At 40.0% G+C, this 10,267-nt stretch overlaps 2 long non-coding RNA genes across 4 annotated transcripts; both read left to right on the plus strand.

Annotated features, from left to right (window-relative positions):
• Positions 1-4,402: 4,402 nt before the first annotated feature.
• Positions 4,403-5,151, plus strand: LOC119733205. Its single transcript, XR_005271697.1, has 2 exons — positions 4,403-4,541; positions 5,063-5,151. It is a non-coding gene; the product is annotated as an uncharacterized LOC119733205 (long non-coding RNA).
• A 115-nt stretch (positions 5,152-5,266) lies between these two features.
• Positions 5,267-8,844, plus strand: LOC119733204. Of its 3 annotated transcripts, none has more exons than XR_005271695.1 (5): positions 5,267-5,416; positions 5,723-5,821; positions 6,177-6,881; positions 7,958-8,223; positions 8,772-8,844. It is a non-coding gene; the product is annotated as an uncharacterized LOC119733204 (long non-coding RNA). The 3 variants fall into 3 exon arrangements; XR_005271694.1 differs by having other exon boundaries at positions 8,768-8,834; XR_005271696.1 differs by having other exon boundaries at positions 5,740-5,821; positions 8,768-8,834.
• Positions 8,845-10,267: the final 1,423 nt, after the last annotated feature.

Genomic DNA, 10,267 nt, shown 5'->3' on the forward strand with positions numbered 1-10,267 from the left:
CATGTATTTTTTGTTATAACCACATGAAGTACATTTTGTATGACATTTATTCAAGTTGGCCCTTTGACATACTTGGGACAATGTTCAGTACAGAGCAGTAAAATGTGAGAGTCATTATGGAGAAACTCTGAAAATCGCCTCCAATTATAAGTCGCCCCTGGATGAACTTTGGACATTAACAGTGCAGGCAATACTGCTGCACATCTGACCAGTTTGGAACAAAGGATGGACATGACTGTTTTGTTGAGTATGGCGTTTCTCCAGTGCGGACTCGTTGCAAACTGCTACATAACTTGATACAATCGTTGGAAGCACAACTGAAGAACATGCCTACCTTGAACTCCATGCAATATTGGAAGTTTGTTTGGACACTTGTTTGGAAGGACGATGCATGTTTGGAAGGACGATGCGTGTTTGGAAGGACGATGCTTGTTTGGAAGGACGATGCGTGTTTGGAAGGACGATGCGTGTTTTGGAAGGACGATGCGTGTTTGGAAGGACAATGCTTGTTTGGAAGGACGATGCCTGTTTGGAAGGACGATGCGTGTTTTGGAACGACGATGCTTGTTTGGAAGGACGATGCGTGTTTGGAAGGACGATGCTTGTTTGGAAGGACGATGCTTGTTTGGAAGGACGATGCTTGTTTGGAAGGACGATGCCTGTTTGGAAGGACGATGCCTGTTTGGAAGGACGATGTGTGTTTGGAAGGACAATGCGTGTTTGGAAGGACGATGCTTGTTTGGAAGGACGATGCTTGTTTGGAAGGACGATGCTTGTTTGGAAGGACGATGCTTGTTTGGAGGAACGATGCTTGTTTGGAAGGACGATGCTTGTTTGGAAGGACGATGCTTGTTTGGAAGGACGATGCTTGTTTGGAAGGACCAACTGGAACTTTGAGGAACACTGCCTATTCTGGTGTGGGAGACGTGGAATTCTGGTGACTTTCTGATGTTGGGACAAGTGGAATGATTCTGGTGACTTTCTGGTGACTTTCTGATGTTGGGAGAAGTGGAATTCGCCATCCTCACTACTTGTGGATGCCTTTATCACTCAAAAACCTCGGAGGTAACCCCCCCCCCAAAAAAAAAAATCATTGTTAAGGCCAAAAAAAAAAAATACTTGGTCTCTGATCAGACCAAAGTTCTGGAATTGATGCGGCAACGCGGCTTTTTTGTTTTTCTTCTTTTTTTTTTTTTCAAGCTTGGATTGTACAGACAAGGTGGGGTACTATTTTTGCATTTGTTGGTGTCCTCATGTACATTGGTGTCCTCCATAATTTGCCTTGGACCCCTCGATCATTTGTCTTGGTGCAATTTCCCATTCCCTGGTGCTCCTTGGTACAAAAATTTGAGGAGGTGGGGCAATAATGGCTTCTGTTGGAGCTACCGCGGAAAATTTGGGGGAAAAAAAGGATTGACGCGCATGATTAAAATCGATTGGTTAATGATTGGTTATATTAACCAATCTGTTTTTAGAGTGTAAAAATGGCAGATATTACAAATTTGGTATTTTATAAATTTCAGCTTTTCATTATTTGACCAAAGGCAATACAAGGAAAATACTTCAAATTAAATGAACATTAATTTATAATGCATTAATTTCCTGCAGATGTGAACATGCACAAGAGACCCCCGGATTGTGAAAGTGTACAGTTTGCAAGTGGAGTCGTTCGATAGATTGCTCGGAATTATTGGCACAGGGGGACAAGGTTGCATGTAAACTGAGGTGAGGTAACCATTTTCTTTGCAGGGCCACATGCACTTGTTCCCCCCCCCCCCTTGGATTGTGGCAGTTTGCAAGTGGAGTCATTCATTGGATTGTTCGGAATCATCGGCACAGGGGAACAAGGTTGCATGTTAACTCAGGTGAGGTAACCATTTTCTTCGCAGCTCAAGGCCACATGCACTTGTTCCCCAGGATTGTGACAGTTTGCAAGTGGAGTCGCTCGTTTTGTTCAGAGTAAGTCAAACCACGATTCTTGTATTTTTCATGTGCAAGCAAATTTGAATCTATCCTGATTCTATAAAGTTGAAGCAACTGCAGTTCATTATTATGTTATGTGAACCAATTAGCGCAGCAGTTTTTAGCAATTTTGTAATCAAATATCTCAATAAAAACCCTCAAATTTGCTTGTACATGTTTATGTTACTTGAACCATCCTGGAAAAATTTCAGTTTAAACGATGTTTTGGAAATAAGCACAAAAGTCAATTTGTTTGTCAGGATTTTGTTGAAATAAAGGAAAATTGGGAGAAAACATTCAAATCATTTATCAGCCCAAATTTTTAAAAATTACTTTATTGTTTTTGCCCCTCAGCCGAGAGGCTCAAGCGGTATTGTCATCGCCTAGGGCGTCCGTCCGTCCGTTCTGACCAGGGACCACTTGTGGGGTACCTGTCCTTTGTTCGAGGTACCCCGCAAGTGAAATCTTTAGAAAATAGGGTACCCCGCAAGTGAAATCTTTAGAAATAGGGACAATGGGACAACAATGGAGGTACCCCGGAAGTCCATCTGGGAGGTACGCCCGTCTGTATGTAAGTGCGTCTGTCCGTCCGGGCAGCTTCGTTTCCAGATGATAACTTGAGTTAGAAATGTTTGGGGTTGTAACTTCGGTAGGGGTTGCCCTTGGGAGTAGGCAAGTTGGGATTGGTTTTGAGGTCAAAAGTCAAAGGTCAAGGTCACCGTGGTGAGTTAAAGGTAAATGGTTTCCAGATGATAACTTGAGTTAGAAATGAGATTTTGGTGTCTAGCTTTGGTAAAGGGTTGCCCTTGGGAGTAGGCAATTTGGGATTGGTTTTGGGGTCAAAAGGTCAAAGGTCAAGGTCACCATGGTGAGTTTAAGGTAAATGGTTTCCAGATGATAACTTGACTTAGAAATGAGATTTCGATGTCTAACTATGGTAGGGGGTTGCCCTTGGGAGTAGGCAAGTCGGGATTGGTTTTTGGGTCAAAATGTCAAAGGTCAAGGTCACCATGGTGAGTTATAGGTAAATGGTTTCCGGATGATAACTTGAGTTAGAAATGAGATTTTGATGTCTAACTTTGGTAGGGGGTTGCCCTTGGGAGTAGGCAAGTTGGGATTGGTTTTGGGGTCAAAAGGTCAAAGGTCAAGGTCACCGTGGTGAGTTAAATGTAAATGGTTTCCGGATGATAACTTGAGTTAGAAATGAGATTTTGGTGTCTAACTAGAGGGTTGCCCTTGGGAGTAGGCAAGTTGGGATTGATTTTGGGGTCAAAGGTCAAGGTCACCGTGGTGAGTTAAATGTAAATGGTTTCCGGATGATACTTGAGTTAGAAATGAGATTTTGGTGTCTGACTCAGGTAGGGGGTTGCCCTTGGGTACAGGCAAGTTGGGATTGGTTTTGGGGTCAAAGGTCAAGGTCACCATGGTGAGTTAAATGTAAATTTTTCCGAATGATAACTTGAGTTAGAAATGAAATTTTGGTGTGTAACTTCGGTAGGGGGCTTCCCATTGATACAGGCATGTTGGGACTGGTTCTGGGGTCAAAGGCCAAAGGTCAAGGTCACCATGTTGAGTTAAAGATTAATGGTTTCCGCATGATAACTTGACTCTGGCTGAGGGGTTTCAACAGCAACGCTGTTATTTTTTTAATTGGACAACATTTTGATTAATGTTTTACTTAAACAATAAGAATGTCCAGGGTGGTTGAAATATGTGTTTGTGATGTACTGGTTGGTGGTGGGTGTGTGCTTCGTATTGTGTTGGGTGTAGGTGGTGGTTTGTGTGGGGTGTAGGTGGTGGTTTCTCCACAGGTCGTCGGAGTTGGACTGGTGCCCGGTTGAGTTGCGGGGTAAACCCAGTTAATCGGAGTTGAACTGGTGCGCGGTTGAGGTGCGGGGTAAACCCAGTTAATCGGGGTTGGACTGGTGCCCGATTGAGGTGCGAGGCAAACCCAGTTCCAAGGGGCGGGTTGCGTCCGCGTGGAAGGTCCGCCTTTCACGAGGGGACGTGGGTCCTACGCAGCGGCCTGGAAACCCTAGGATGCCGTGCCATAAACAGGGGTGTGAAATCTCAGCTTTAAAGCTGATTTTAGCTTTCTTTGTTTTAGATTTCAGCTTTTCTCCCTCACTTGCTGTGCACAAAAGTATAGGAATTTTCCAAAGTTCAGCTTTTTTACACCTTTTTCAGCTGTTTTCAGCTATTTTGATCAGTGGTCACTCACACCCCTGCATAAAGGAGTAGGTAGTGCGTCCCTCTTTATAGGGGCGTGGCCCCGTATTCACAGCCGGCAAACGCTGCTACTTCCTCAGAACCCATGAACCTGTAATGGGGGATGGACTGAGGGGGGCACGCATATAGGTTAGGGTACTCTCCTGATCCTTCAGGGTTGGGGGGGGGGGTGTACCGGACAGTCGGCAACTGTGCATGGCCCTCCGGGGCCGGCCTTTTGCACAGCAATGGACCTGACGATACTGAAAGCGTGTTTGGGGCTGGTATCCTGGGACCTTCACGTGGTGGCCCTGTTTAAACTAATCTTACCAGGATGTGCTTCCAGAAGGTTTACATCTAAAAACATTAAGGTAAGATTTTAAGAAGGAATTACTCGTCAAATTTGAAATTATGCAACTTTTGAAAAATAATTCTCAACAAACATCAAAATTATTGCTGATCAGTCAAAATAGACTTCAATTCTGACCAAACAATAGTTCCATTTGTTTCTTGAATTAATTGTCCATCAAGCAAACTAATAGTTTTTCGGGGGAAAGATTTTAAAACCTTTTTAACAATGGAAAACATTTGCCTCCTCTTTTTCTGACTGGAATTCAGAGTAGCTAAACAAAGGCCTTTTGTTGAAATTGAAATTGATTCCACCTCTCAAAATTTCACTCCAGTTTTAACTCGACATTCTGAATCTAGCTTTAAAATTCTGGGCACACTAAAGAGAACAAAACAGTAAAACACAAAACAATTGAAATTGCTTTTGTGTTTCTAATCAACAAAACAACATTGGAAATACGAAATTTTTGGACAAGATTTGTGTAAAAAATGTACCTTGAAAACTTGAATGATTATTTTGTTTTGTTTTTGATTACACTGCAAGGTACAACCTACCATGGATGAGAAGCTTACTGGAGAGAAGAGGGAAAGCATGGGCGTCGCGAGGGGGGGGGCACTTGCTCCCCCCCCCCCAAAAAAGCAAAAACAAAAAGGAAGAAAGAATAAGAAAAAGAGGCGCGAAGACAAAGTGGTGTAAATTTAATGAGTTTGGGGGGGGGGAAATGTCACTGCCCCCCCCCCCCTCTGAAACTGATAAAATCGAGAATGTGTTGAGAAATACAAGCATTTTTTGGCAAAACAATTTTTTGCCCCCCACTAGAAAAAATCCTGGCGACGCCCATGAGGGAAAGTAGCGATGAACCAACAACTTCAGGGGAATCCAATCGTCCAATCCAAGGTGAGCATTTGATTGCAACTGATCCATTATAGACAGCAAAAGGAATGGAGAAACATCTTCAAAATGGCTGAAATTACAATTGGACATTTGTCTGTGAACAAATCAAATTCTGTACTTTGAAGTGCATTCTAAATTAATGGCTTTTGATGCTTTGCTTGGGACAGTTTAAAATTGATTTTGTCAGGTCAGTTTGTTTCAAAAGGCAATCGCAAATTGAACAGTTTCAAAACTAAACAATTTCCAGTTTGAATTGATTAATTGTCACAGAATTCAACAATTTGCCACTGGATAATGTTGTTTTGCAAGTTATTTTGTTATTGCAGTTTAAACCCCTCCCCCTCCCCACTGGAGATGAGAGGCTGTAGAGGAATTTGTTGTGGTGACAATGAATCATTCTAATCAAAGGTGAGCAAAACATCTGACTGAAGATGATCAATTCAAGACAGCAAAGGGAACGGATAAACCTAAGAAAAGGCTGAAATTATGATTGCACATTTGCCAATTCAGAGGTCCTTGTCAGAGCTAAAATACATACTCAAGTCGGATTTTGTACTTTTTTACATGCATTTTGACTTTTGAAAATTATTCTTGACGTGATCGATGGCTCAAAATTGGTATTGGGATGCATTTTGGCATTTTTTTTTTAAATTCCCCTGTTTGTAATGAAAATACTTTTTTTGTTATTCTCAGCCCTGATCATTTATTTCCTTCAGATATCAAACATGAATTTCTTGTTTTTCTTTCCTTCCTTTCCTGATAGTCAGTATGGGCTCTGAGAAACACGCAGGAGACAAGATCTGCCGCAGTCATTGTTAGCAAGAACTACCAGTTTAATAAGGTCTATGATTTTGCACTTGTGCTTTGAAATCAAGGAGCAATTGTAGTTGACTTCCAAGGTAGAGAGTAGACTCTCTGCTGTTGTCACAAAGATTTACACGTGTGTATTTGGAGGACAGTTTTGCAAGTTGTAAACATATTTTTCAAACTATGAATGATTCGCTGATTGTGCATATGCCCTGAAAGTGTCCACTGGTTCCACCTCAGAAATTGCTTTCAAATGTGGTCATCCGATTATAGTCTCCATAATCTCTTGAGATCAATTCAAGTCTGCATGTCCTGTTGATAGCAACTACAACATTGATGTCTTATTTTTTGATGGATAAAAAAAATCTTCTTTGTAATTTCAGATGTTTTCAAATTCTGAAATGGTCTGATGATCCACTATGAGCCCTGTCTGATAAACACTATTCTAAGACCCCACTGTTCTCAATCCAATTCAAGTTGACTTGACTCTGATATGCCTTTTTGTTTCTATCTCACATCTTCCTCTGCAGGTGGTCCACACAGACAGCACGATAGCCTTGCAGAGGAGAGTGTTTCTCACGGGTGGATTTACAACTGACTGACCAATCAACCTTCATCAGAACTTTTTGAAGTAGTGGAGGTGGGAAAGCTAGGTTTTCAGGTATGAAATGGAATGTTGTTCTAGTTATGACTAGTTAAATGTTTGGTATTTTGTAAATATTGTATTTTCTCCAAGATGTTTGATACTTGTGTAACGGCAAAAAATGGCTCAATAAGAAAAAATCCTGGTTGAAATTATTATGTCGCGATATACTTCTGGAAAATGGGACCAGGAAAAAATGGAATCGAGGAAATTAAATAGACTTCTCAAATTTTTTATTTAGTCTGATAAAAAAGGAGATCATTCACACACACATAAAACCAATTTGTATCGTTAAAAGAAGCAGTCTTCTAAAATACTTAAAAGAAATCTCAATTTGGATCAAATAATGAATAAAAAACTCAAAGGAATTTGCGAAGGAGAAAAATAAAACTTTGCCAAGGATAAAAATAATAAACAATTGGATAAAATTTTTGGAGAATAAGAGAAAAACTAAGGTATAAAAAAAGGACAGCAAGAAAAAAGTGAAAAGCCACACAACATTATTGGACAATGACTGTAAAAGCACAGCAATGATCTACAAACCAATGACGCCACAAGCAGACAAACCCAAGCAGGAAACAACTCCAGTTAGGAGGAACTTATAATGAAATACTGTGAACTATAAACTGCTGGTCTGCTGGCTACAACTAAAGTGTGGCTTGTAGGGCTGTCCATTTTCAAATAATTTAGTATTCGATTATTTCAAAACTGCACTTAACTAAATGTTTGAATATTAAATCTAAAAATTAATGTGGCCTGACGTTGCGAACTTAGCAAGTTCTTCTTCAGAGGCTTAAACAGAAATGACAGAGGTCATTTCTGTTTTAGCCTCTGAAGAAGAACTTGCTAAGTTCGCAACGTCAGGCCACATTAATTTTTAGACTTATATATTTCAGGTCCATCCAGTCAGTAAGCAGTTTGCAGCAGTCTTACTTTTTTTCATGTTTGAATATTAAAAACTTGCCAATCAAGTGTGACACACGCAAGCTGCAGCTGCCTTCCTAGCTGGTCAACAATTGCATATAAAGCATGCTGGTTACAAATGACATGCGTTGATGGTATTGTCTCCTTTTCTTTGTCTGTGGCATCCATAGGGAGGTTGCTGACAGCCAGGGGATGACCAGCATCTTTCACCAGTAGTCTCCTGGTCTTCCACTGCATCTCAAATGTCTTGCCACCACAGACGGATGTTTCAGTGAAGAAGTTTTGCTCCAACCTCTCTGCCATCTGCCATGCGATGGGCGCTAGAGCACATCCCGTTTAGGAAGTCGGTAGCTAGGGGTGGAGGAGCAACGTTCAAGTTAACAACGCTGATGTTTAATGGTAGCTACTAGAGATCCTGGATGCTGACTCTGCCTAGGTAGGTGATGTTGAATACGCTAGAAATCACTGGGGAAAAGTTCTATATGAACAGCAAGTGAAGTGACAGTCTTTAAAAAGAGAAGTGGCTCTGAAGATTTGAAGATTTAGTCAGTGATCTGTGACTGTCATCAGGAAATTGCCTAAACCTAAAGACAGGTGATCATTACTATAACCTGCTTCTTTTGATGACAACCTTTGCAGACAATCAAAATTTCTCTTGTATTCACTGAAAGAGTAATTACTCCAGTGAGGTGAATTGGCCTATGACATGATTTCATTCATTAACATTCCCTGGTGGGGCTCCTGTGGATATTTTTTATTATAGCACGTTAGACAGCTCCATGAACACAAAGATCAATCATAGACTGCTCTGTAACTTTCCATTCTGTTTGCTGCATGTATAAAATTTCGCTTGCCTCTTAAAATCAGTCATTTGTTCCAGATAGAAAATCATCTGAAGTCAAACACTGTCTTCACCCTAGCGAGTATTTTTTGCCACCATAACTAATCTATATTGCTTTTCTTGTACATTCTTTGATAAGACAGGACCTGAGAGACTTTGTCCTTCTTGCAAGTCATCGGAAGCCTGTTATCAGAACCACAAGAAGAGGAATGCATGTGTCTTAGGTACATTTGTAAGCTAAGAACTTGTTTAATATACTTGAGTTCATGTACTTGCTTTTGCAACAATTTTTATGTGAATTATGGGTTGATAATAAATTCATACTAAAATGTTGCTGTATGTACACAAAAGAAGCTTAAATTCTAAATTCTATCTTCAAAACTCCTCCCTACATGTAGACGATCTTCCAAATCAGTGCAGCCTCAAAAGCTACAAAAGCCTGCAAATAGTAATCACAAACTGCATGTATACAAGTATATGCTATTTATATTCAATTTTCCTTTATTTATTTTTTTCAACTTGAATTTCAGGTTTTCCTGCTCTTACCAAGAAGACGTTGCTCTTGATGCTGGAATGCCCTGAAACTGCACCACTTTGTGATGACATCAAACAACAGAGAAACTACATCCAAGGTGCCTTGGGCCTATTTAGAATGTACTAGGCTGTTAAATGAGAAAAAAAAGTTATATGGGCAATTCCATGCTGGTGGAGACACAAGACCAAAATTTTAAATAACCATTTGCTCAAGTTTGATTTGCTGAAGCGACACAATATAGCTTGGCGTTTTTAAAACTGAAATAGTTTTGTCCCATGCGCGCACTATTTTGTGAGTTACGGTACACCATCACATCAAAGTCTGCAATGACGTCATGATGACCTATGGATGCACTGGTAAGGAATTTTGAATTTTAATAGTCTTTTGCTATCTATTCAGTAATATTTTCTCTCAATATTTTGTTACCATTTTTTAGGGTGTCTTTGTGAAAATGGATATTATTTTTAAGTTGCTAATTTTCATCAGACTTTGCTTGTAAAATGAGATACAAATTTAGTTATTTATAATTAACCAAAACAGATCATTTTTCTTTGTACATACATGTACCTACATTTTTTTGCCTAATGAATAATTATGTTTAAAAGTTTCTTAGCTTGAGTTCTGATAAGAATATTAGCATTTTGTTTACATTGTAGTTCTAATGCTTAGGCCAGCCATGAAATATTGTAATGTCGGCCACATGTAATGTCATGCAGTCACAATCTCTTAGCGTAACGTAATGCCAGTCACATTATTGCACAGTCCGTAGTTGAAGAAAATACAAGTACACACGTTATTTGAGTCCATACACATACAAATAGTCAACTCTTTGAACCAAAATGCAACTGAGTGCCAAGCCACTGTCTGAGCAACATATATGACTATATTTTTCACAAAACAAGTCTTTTTTAAATGTTATTTGGAAATCTGTAATCCTTTGATAAAATGTAAAATATATTTGTTTTGCTTTTGGGCACAAGTAGTCTATCATTGTCCATTCTGATGGGGTGGGGTGGGGGAAGTCTTCCCTGTGAGAACTGAATTATTGATTGGCACCAAATAGTTTGATATTCATAATTCCCTGTTTATTACTAAACATTGGCT

This window comes from Patiria miniata, unplaced genomic scaffold (assembly GCF_015706575.1).
Source record: "Patiria miniata isolate m_02_andy unplaced genomic scaffold, ASM1570657v1 HiC_scaffold_25, whole genome shotgun sequence".
NCBI lineage: Eukaryota > Metazoa > Echinodermata > Asteroidea > Valvatida > Asterinidae > Patiria > Patiria miniata.